This window comes from Chelonia mydas, chromosome 2, assembly GCF_015237465.2.
Source record: "Chelonia mydas isolate rCheMyd1 chromosome 2, rCheMyd1.pri.v2, whole genome shotgun sequence".
Lineage (NCBI taxonomy): Eukaryota > Metazoa > Chordata > Testudines > Cheloniidae > Chelonia > Chelonia mydas.
Genome location: NC_057850.1, coordinates 143,227,863 through 143,237,680, shown reverse-complemented (window position 1 = coordinate 143,237,680; position 9,818 = coordinate 143,227,863). Strand labels below are relative to the sequence as shown.

General features: G+C 42.9%; 1 long non-coding RNA gene across 1 annotated transcript; it reads left to right on the top strand.

Annotated features, from left to right (window-relative positions):
- The first annotated feature begins 4,569 nt into the window (after positions 1 to 4,569).
- On the top strand, positions 4,570 to 8,521 carry LOC122464306. Its single transcript, XR_006288246.1, has 2 exons — positions 4,570 to 4,872; positions 7,861 to 8,521. It is a non-coding gene; the product is annotated as an uncharacterized LOC122464306 (long non-coding RNA).
- The last annotated feature ends 1,297 nt before the right edge of the window (positions 8,522 to 9,818 follow it).

Genomic DNA, 9,818 nt, shown 5'->3' with positions numbered 1-9,818 from the left:
GTCCACTAAGGAAGCATGGATAGCCGACACTTGTGCTCCGGTGTCCCTCCACGTGGTGACCTTCTTCCTGCCCACATTCACAGTTTCCTCCGCTCCAAGCTTATCTGGGAGGTATCTGGGCCTGAGGACCTCTGGTGTGATTCCGGTGCAATGAACTGTAATCTGTTGGGGTTCTTGGGGCAATTGGCCTTTACATGCCCTGGCTCGTTACATTTAAAACATCATCCAGCTGACGGGTCACTGGGGCGAGGTGGGTTGCTGGAGAATGGTGTGGCGGGACGATAAGGTGTCTGGAGGGTTCCTTGGGGGGTAGTTGGGGCCTTGGGCTGCCCCCGGTAGTAGGGTGCGATCTGAGGTTGTCCCTTCTGGTATCCGCTCCAGCTGCGACCAGTTTTTTTCTTTTCTGCCACCTCCACCCATTTGACTCCAATCTCTCCTGCCTCGATTACAGTTTTGGGCTTCCCATCTAGGATATATCTTTCTATTTCCTCAGGAACCCCCTCTAAGAACTGCTCCATTTCCATTAGGAAGGGCAAATCTTCTGGAGATTTAACACTTGCTCCTGATATCCAGGCATCCCAATGTTTCACAATGTGGTAGGCATGTCGGGTAAATGACATGTCTGGTTTCCACCTTACAGCTCTGAACTACCGACGGAAATGCTCGGGTGTTAGCCCCATTCTGACTCTCGCCTTGGTTTTAAACAGTTTTAAACAGTTCATACTGGTTCACGTGTTCCTTAGGCATTTCAGCCGCCACCTCAGCTAAGGGTCCACTGAGCTGCGGCCCTTTTGAAGTTTTCTAGGAAGGCCTCGGTATCATCGCCTGCCTTGTAGGTGGGCAACTTTCTGGGATGGGAAGTAGTACCTGGAGAAGGATTGCTAGGGTTTGTTGGTATATTCTGTAAAATCAGGATGCTAAATACCTTACAGGGTAATCAGATTCAAAACATAGAGAATCCCTCTAGGCAAAACCTTAAGTTACAAAAAGACACAAAAACAGGAATATCCATTCCATTCAGCACAGCTTATTTTCTCAGCCATTTAAACAAACAGAATCTAACGCATATCTAGCTAGATTACTTACTAAGTTCTAAGACTCCTTTCCTTTCTGTTCCCAGCAAATGCATCACACACACAGACACCTATACACACAGCCTTTGTTTCTCCCACCGTCCAGCTTTCAAAGTATCTTGTTTCCTCATTGGTCATTTTGGTCAGGTGCCACCGAGGTTATCCTAGCTTCTTAACCCTTTACAGGTGAAAGGGTTTTTCCTCTGGCCAGGAGGGATTTTAAAGGTGTTTACCCTTCCCTTTATATTTATGACAGATACATTTCACACATTCTTTCATCCAGGGGACAACCTGATTCTGAGCCTGACTCCTCCACAGTCACATAACAAGTGCAGGTTTCAGAGTGGTAACCGTGTTAGTCTGTATCAGCAAAAACAACGAGGAGTCCTTGTGGCACCTTAGAGACTAACATATTTATTTGGGCATAGGCTTTCGTGGGCTAAAACCCACTTCATCAGATGCATAGAGTGAAAAATACAGTAAGCAGTATATATATATGTATGAAAAGATGGGAGTTCTCTTACCAAGTGGGAGGTCAGTGCTAATGAGGACAATGCAAATAAGGTGGAAGTGGCCTATTCTCAACAGTTGATTAATTTTGTTGTGCTAATGAGGCCAGTGCAATCAAGGTAGATGCCATCCATTTCCAACAGTTGACAAGAAGGTGTGAGTATCAACAGAAGGAAAATTTTGTAGTGACCCATCCACTCCCAGTCTTTATCCAGGCCTAATTTGATGGTGTCCATGTGGGTACCCATAGCAATGCTGCTGACTTGAAGGTATAAATTGTCCCCAAAAGTGAAATACTTGTGGGTGAGGACAAAGTCAAAAAGCTCAGCCACCAGGTTTACCATGATATTATCAGGGATACTGTTCCTGATGGCTTGTAGTCCATCTTTGTGTGGAATGTTGGTGTAGAGAACTTCTACATCCATAGTGGCTAGGATAGTGTTTTGTGGAAGATCACCAATGGATTGTAGTTTCCTCAGGAAGTCAGTGGTGTGAAGTCAGGGGCACTACTATAGATACCCACATGGCCCCACAGTATGCCAACATTTTTATGTCTGACTTAGAACAATGCTTCCTCAGCTCTCACCCCCTAGCTCGTCCCCCTACTCTACTTGCGCTACATTGATGACATCTTCATCATCTGGACCCATGGGAAGGAGGCCCCTGAGGAATTCCACCAGGATTTCAACACTTTCCACCCCACCATCAACCTCCGCCTGGACCAGACAATACGAGATCCACTTCCTGGACACTACAGTTCAAATAAGTGATGGTCACATAAACACCACCTTATACCGGAAACCTACTGACTGCTATACTTACCTACATGCCTCCAGCTTTCATCCAGACCACATCATACGATCCATTGTCTACAGCCAAGCAATAAGATACAACCTCATTTGCTCCAACCCCTTAGACAGAGAGAAACACCTACAAGATCTCTATCAAGAGTTCTTAAAACTACAGTACCCACCTGCTGAAGCGAAGAAACAGATTGACAGAGCCAGAAGGGTACCCAGAAGTCACCTACTACAAGACAGGCCCAACAAAGAAAGTAACAGAACACCACTAGCTGTCACCTACAGCCCCCAACTAAAACCTCTCCAACGCATCATCAAGGATCTACAACCTATCCTGAAGGACGATCCCTCACTCTCACAGACCTTGGGAGACAGGCCAGTCCTCGCTCACAGACAGCCCCCGAATCTGAAGCAAATATTCACCAGCAACTACACACCACACAACAAAAACACTAACACAGGAACCAATGCATGCAACAAACCCTGTTGCCAACTCTGTCTGCATATCTATTCAAGGGACACCATCATAGGACCTAATCACATCAGCCACACCATCAGGGGCTCATTCACCTTCACATCTACCAATGTGATATATGCCATCATGTGCCAGCAATACCCCTCTGCCATGTACATTGGCCAAACTGGACAGTCTCTACATAAAAGAATAAATGGACACAAATCTGACATCAAGAATTGTAATATTCAAAAACCAGTAGGAGAGCACTTCAATCTCCCTGGACACTCAATAACAGACTTAAAAGTGCCAATTCTTCAACAACAAAAACCTTCAAAAACAGACTTCAATGAGAAACTGCAGAACTGGAATTATTTTGCAAACTGGACACCATCAAATTAGGCCTGAATAAAGACTGGGTGTGGATGGGTCACTACAAAAAGTAATTTTCCCTCTGCTGATATTCACACCTTCTTGTCAACTGTTGGAAATGGACGACATCCACCTTGATTGCATTGGCCTCATTAGCACTACAAAAGTAATCAACTGTTGAGAATAAGCCACTTCCACCTTAATTGTATTGTCCTCATTAGCACTGACCCCGCACTTGGCAAGGCAACTCCCATTATTTTCATATATATACTGCTTACTGTATTTTTCACTCCTTGCGTCTGATGAAGTGAGTTTTAGCCCATGAAAACTTATCCCCAAATAAATGTGTTAGTCTCTAAGGTGTCACAAGGACTCCTCTTTGTTATAACTAGTGCAGTGGCTCTTAGCTTTAGGCACTGACAGCTTTCTATGGCATATGGTTTTATGCCATGGTGCACTCTGGCAAGCCTGGGCACCAACATAGTGCTCCTTATGGTGTGATGTCCCTAAACAGTGGAAACATGGCTCTCTCCATTCTGTATCCTGTCAGAGGTGCCGAGTTGTATCAATATCTTCTTCACCCCCTGCTTGAGTCCTTTCTTCCCAGACATGGCACAATGAGACTAGTTTATTGTCAAATTGTGGCTCATTTTCCTTTGTTGATTCAAGCAGATCAGTCTCCTCAGTCCCATTTAGTGGCAGTTCATTGTTACACACAATATTCTCTGCCTCTTTTAGAAAATTACCAAAACAATAAGTAGCATACAGTTTTTTCACACTTTCAAAAAATTCAGAGAGATTTTCTCTTTCTATTTGTTTTCTTAGATTAAACTTGTATCGTTCTGTTAAAAAATGGGTGGTAGGCACAATTTTTTTTAGAATTTCTATTATGTCATTATACTCCACTTCACCCAGTTCTTGTGGAAAAATATAAATTTTTAAGCACTCCAAGTGCTGTTTTGCCCACCAGTGTTAGGAAAACAGCCCTTTGTTTATAAGTGTGTTCTATAGTATTTACATAAAAACCACTACTCAAGTCTCTGAATATAGGTCAGAAAATCTTACCCTTTTCATTAGACTCTCTCTAATATAACAATCCTCATCACCAGTTTTCTGTGTTATGTTCACACCATACACATAGAGAAATGAGATAAAAGTATAAATACTCTTCCTGGAAGGTTGCAACATAACACTGTGTAGTGAGGTGGACTGGCACTCCCCAGACTCAGAGGAAGAGGGTGGCTCCACCCCCTCATGGGCCCTACCCCCTAGCTCCACCCACCAGAAGCTAAGGGGCGGGGATGGAAGTATAAAGGCGGGACCCAGAAGCTCAGTGAGGGCCCAGACACTGGAGGGGACAGATGCATCCCCTGAGCACTCACGCTGGGAGGTGGCCGCAGGCCTGCAGAGTGCAGATGACTAGCCTGGACCCAGGACAACCCGGCCCCACAGGAAGCAGATGACTGGCCTGGACAACCCGGCCCCACAGGAGACAGACTGCTGGCCAGGACCGCCAGCTGGTCCAACCCTGGCAGAGCTTCTGCTGGCAACTGAGGCCCCACCAATCACCTTACCTCACTAGACCAGCAGGTACCCTTGGAGGGGGAGCGTGGAAGTGACCCAGGGGTAGTACACCCCTGTTTGGCTGCAACGCTGGAAGAGGGTGAGTCAGCATGTTGCGGCTTGGATCCCTGTTGACGTGGTGGCAGACCCCTCCGCCACCCTTAGTGCCCTGGGCTGGAACACAATGGAGTGGGAGGGCCTGCATCCCCCTTGCCACCCAAGCGGTGCCTGGCAGTCTCACCCTCCCTCAGGCTAGCTGCAGGAAAGCCTGAGTAAACTGACTTTGGTTTGCAGACACACCTGAATACAGGCTGGAGCTGAGAGACTTTGTTTACTGCCCTGCTCTGAACCAGAGCCTAGGCTGATTGACTGTTTGTTGCTCAGGCTGAGTGCAGGCCTGAGCGTGATACTCTTTGCTGTCCCACCCCAACCAGGAGCTGAGGCTCCATAACTGTGTTTATTGTTCAGCTCTGACCACAGGCCCGAGCTCATGTCTCCTGTCGCCCCACTGATTCCCCATGTCAGGAAACCCCCAGAGACATTGTGGAGCGGATTGTCCACCCACAGACCCAGAGGAGGAGGAGCCACTCCCTCAACAGACTACACACTACTTTATCATTCAGAATAATAACAGAACAGAAACAGAGAGAAAGAAAACAGGTTACTCCCCAAGGCAGTGAGACACAATTCAACTACTTTGCTTTAAGCTAGTTCTTTTCAGACTGACTCTGCTCACACACTTTCCATACAGCCCCTTTGCCTGCATGCAGGATCAGGAAATCCCCTTGCTTTTAAAGTAATATCTTGAAATTCCAACACAGTCTTCAATACACCACACAAGACACAGAACAAAAGTTAATAATTACAAATTATAACCAGAGTTTAATTCAAACTACAGGGTTGTTTAAAATTGTAGTTTTTGTTTTCTTTTTTCAATCTTTTTTTCTCTGTTTCCGACATGATTAATTTGCACAGCAAACGTTGCTTATGTTACTGCATTTGCAAGAAAGATTTTTTAAAAGTTTTTTATTACCGTTAGCACTGCAAAATAGTTTTATTACTACAGAATCTGTTAGTACTGTGCTCAGCTATGTTGTCATTAAGAAATAATCTTAATTATTAAGATTAGCTAGTTTCTATTCTGCCTCAGCAAAATTGCTAATAAATCCTCATTGCAGAATCTGTATTACTGGTGCCGACACAGAATAAAAACATTCTGATTTTCTGTTCCCAAACTGAGTTTGCATTAAGGATTTTTGAAAACACAGCCTTTGATTTATACACTGAACAAATTTGTGATGGGAGTCATTGAGAGAAGATAAATATGGAGCTCCATGATATCAACTGTGAAAAGCTCAATTTATAGAGTACACCCTCACTTGAAGGGCATTCCGAGAGGGAGCAACCGGTTCTACTGCATATAAAGAAAGTCGAACTACCATTTTAAAAATCAAAGCAAGGACTAAGACTCATTGTTCTCTGGTATGAAGGATATTTCATTTTTGTGCAGTACGGTGGTAAGACTACTGTATTTGCTTTTTATAAAGGTTAGTTTGATTTACTTTTAAAGACAACCACTTTGGGTTCAGATGTTAAATATTGAAGTGTCCTCTTCCCTCCTCTTGGCTCTATGAGATGTACTTCATAGTCAATATTTGTATGCTTTTTATACATAGTAATATTATTTATACAGTTTATATATATATAAATCATATAGGTTAGCATGGAAAAGACCTATTAGATCATCCAGTCCAGCTTTGTGCCAGTGCAGGATGGCTGCCACAGTATTACTTTGGACAAAACAATCTAGTTTTAAAAGTTCTAAGTTCTATAGGTTTCAGAGTAACAGCTGTGTTAGTCTGTATTCGCAAAAAGAAAAGGAGGACTTGTGGCACCGAAGAGACTAACCAATTTATTTGAGCATAAGTTTTCGTGAGCTACAGCTCACTTCATTGGATGCATTTATTGCTATTTTCATGCACAAGTGCCACAAGTACTCCTTTTCTTTCTAAGTTCCATAGTCTCTCCTGGGAGGTATTTCCAAAGCCTAATATCTTATCAGGAATTCAGTCTAATTTTTAAATTTCATCATAATGCACCTAGTTAGATTTCATTTTTGTGTGGTAAATATTTTTTCTCTATTCTTACTGTTTACTGTACATCCTTCAATTATTTATACGCTGCTAAAATCATTGCTTAGGCAAGCTACAATCTAGATAGCAACTACATAGTCATGGTTGCATTGTGATTTTCAGTTAAAGCAGGACTATACGCCCTGTTTTATACTCTAATGATTGCATTTAGTCTCCAATTTTGCTTACAAAAAATTATGCTAGGGTTGATTTAACTTGCAATATTTATATCATGTAGCCTTTTGGGATATAGGATTACAAAACACCAGAACTGAACTCCTGAAAACCAGCACAGTTAAAATATTGACATCATGGCAGTATACCCGCACAATTTTTCCTCTACCTGCTTAGGAATTTTAAAAAAAAAAATCACAACAGGTGAAATCTTGCAGTCCAGTCTCAGGGAAGGGGCAGCTAAAATGGCTTTACTGCTGAGTTGCCTGTGGACACCAGCACTCACCTTCTCCTCAAGCCTTCCCCTTGCATGCCCCCATGCTAGAACTTGTGGAAGAGGCCTTGTCTTACTCAATGCCTGCACTGGGGCAATTGTCTTCAGGGCTTTTAAAGTCTTTCTATGCTGCCACAAAGTAAAGGGGCCATAACAAGAGGGAGAATCCCTTCCCTCAAATTTAAGAAAAAACAGGAAATGCACAGTTAATGTCTCCTACAACACAATTTGGTTGTGCACAGTTGAGGGAGCATTTGAAATGGTCATAAGAGTCTGTGTAATCACATATAAAATCCCAGAACCTTATAGAAACCTCATTTACTTCCTTGTAACAGTCAATGCAGCACCAATCTCATATATAATACACAAACATGCTATGAAAATAGCAATAAATGCAGCAAAATGCTTGCAAATTTAATACAAAGAAATATGACACACATAGCCTTTACTAATGTGTAACTCCCTTGGGTTTTAAAGAACATGACCCTTTGAAAACCTCATCCTGTAGGAGAGGAAGTTCTGGTTGTTCCAGGCAGAAGAAGTGCTGATTGTGCCGGGGGAGGACAGTGGAGAAAAAGTGTGACAGGGGCGTGGTGTATCTGGAGCTCCAGACAAGAGTGAACAAATCCTCATGTAGCAAAGCAGCCAAGAACTAGGCCAAAGTCCAGGAGGGACAGAGCTGCCAGCTGTGTACATCCAAGGACAGGAGCCAGGAGGAGCACCATGCCAGGCAGGAAACATCTGAGAGGGACAAACTGGACCCAGACTCAATATCACTGTTGCCCAGAACTGCATGGGACCATGAATACTGGGGCTTGTGAATTGCATTGGGATAAGGAGGTAGGCTGTAGCTAATTAAGTGGAGAGATTGTTGCTCTGTGTAGCTTTGCAGAGAGTAGCAGAAGAGGGCACCAGAGGGGTTTGTTGGGGAAAGTTTACTGGTGCCGAAGATGACCAGGAGCACCCAAGACTCCCTGCTGGACTGGAACTCTAGCTCAGGATTCCTGAGCTTTAAGTCTAGACACATTGCTCAACATCTTTGCTTTTGTATTGTGATACCACTAGGCCTGTAAGTCCATGTCATGTAGGTGACCCTATTTTATCACTCCCCCAATCTTCTTCTCCTCCTGTTTTTTCTCCATTCATCCCTCTGTAAATAAATATTTCCCTTTGCTATATTTGTTGTACTATTCAGTGTGTGTGTGTGTGTGTGTGTTTGTTTACTTCAGGGGGGTTGGAACGGGTGCCCCTGAGGTGGAAGGGAGTTTCCACGTTGTGCTTCTGGGAGTGTCTTTCTTGGCTGGAGTCTCCTGCAGAGCACATTCCATCTTGGCCATGAGGGTATCATAGTTAAACGATTCTAAAAAGAAAACTTTGTATAAATAGTAGATGAACTCTAATTATTTCTTGTAAATTTCTATACCTCCCTCACTGGACATCACAATTCTAGAAGATACTACAAATGTCATAAGCATTTATATGAAGAATGTAAAATTATTTCACCTCACTTCAGAAGCAGCTGTTGGCTTAGGAAAATTGAGAAGAAATAGATTCTAAAGCCAGAAGGGATCATTACATCATCTAGTCTGATTTGTTTATTAAAAGCTATGAAATTACACCCAGTTATCTCTGTTTTGAGCCCAACAACTTGTGTTTGACTAAAGCATATCTAAGGTGCCACAAGTACTCCTGTTCTTTTTGCAGATACAGACTAACACAGCTGCTACTCTGAAGCATATCTTCCAGAAAGGCAACCAGTCTCAATCTGAAGACATCAGGAAATGAAGAATCTACCACATCCCTTCATAGTTGGTTCCAAACACCCTAACTGTTAAAAATCAGTGCCTTATTTCCAATTTGAATTTGTCTGGCTTCCAGCTATTGGTTTTTGTTATGCTTTTTTCCAAAAAGAGACCCAGTATTTTCTCCCTGTGAAAATACTTACACTCTGTAATCAAGTTACCTCTGAATCTCCTTTTTAAATAAGAAAAACAAATTAAGCTTTGCAAGTGTCTCAACTGTTAAGGCATTTTCTTAACATTGTTTTTGTGGCTCTTTTCTGCATCCTCTCCATTTTTCAACATCCTTTTTGAAACATGACACCAGAACTGTATGCAATATTCCAATATCAGTCTCACTAATGTTGTATACACTGAAGTAAAATCACCTCCCTACATCTATTCGCTACTTCCATGTATACATTCAAGGATTGCATTAGCCCTTTTTGCCACAGCATCACACCAGGAGCTCATGTTGAGTTGCTTGTCCACTGTGACTCCTAAATCATTTTCAGTCACTGCTTTCCAGCATAGTTCCCCATTATGTAAGGCCTGCTTTCCTTGTTCCTGGATGTATAACTTTATATTTAGCTCTATTAAAGTGCATTTTGTTTGAATGGGTCCATCTTATCAACAGATTCAGATCACTCTGTATGACTGCCCTGTCTTCATCATTACCACTCCACCA